The following is a 581-nucleotide window of genomic DNA, read 5'->3' on the forward strand; positions in this document are numbered from 1 at the left end:
TTTAAAGAGAAGGGCGCTGAAAACCACAACATTTTACGGTTGAGTTTTCTCTCGGGTGGGTTAGGGTCTGGTGTGTAACTAATTCTATCCTTGAAACACTCATTGTAGTCTCATTGTAGTACAAGGCGGCAGCATCAAAAGTCTCTTTGCTTGAATGTATGTATAAATATGCAATGTTAAATGGCAAGATCGTGTTCGAAATAGTGAGTTACTGGAGAGGTGTGAGATCAGTGGTATTGAAACATTTTTGAGTAAGATACAAATGCGGTGGGTCTGGTCATCTCGTAAGAATGGATGACTCAAGAGTTCCAAAGCAGCGTTTTTATGGGCAATTGACAAATTCTTCCCGTCCAACAGGGCGTCCTCTTCTTCGTTACAAGGACAAACTAAAAGACAATCTAAAGCGTTGTGACATTGCTCTGAGCTCCTGGGACAGTGCAGCAGGGGATCGCAGCAAATGGAGGAAAATGTGCTTTCTAAAGACTAGAGAATTTGAAAGTAACCGTCTTCGTCATAGGGACGCCCTTCGTGCAAATTTGAAAGCAACGCATCAGCAAATCCACCAAACAATGACTGTGTGC

The sequence above is a fragment of the Octopus sinensis genome, linkage group LG3, assembly GCF_006345805.1.
Source record: "Octopus sinensis linkage group LG3, ASM634580v1, whole genome shotgun sequence".
Lineage (NCBI taxonomy): Eukaryota > Metazoa > Mollusca > Cephalopoda > Octopoda > Octopodidae > Octopus > Octopus sinensis.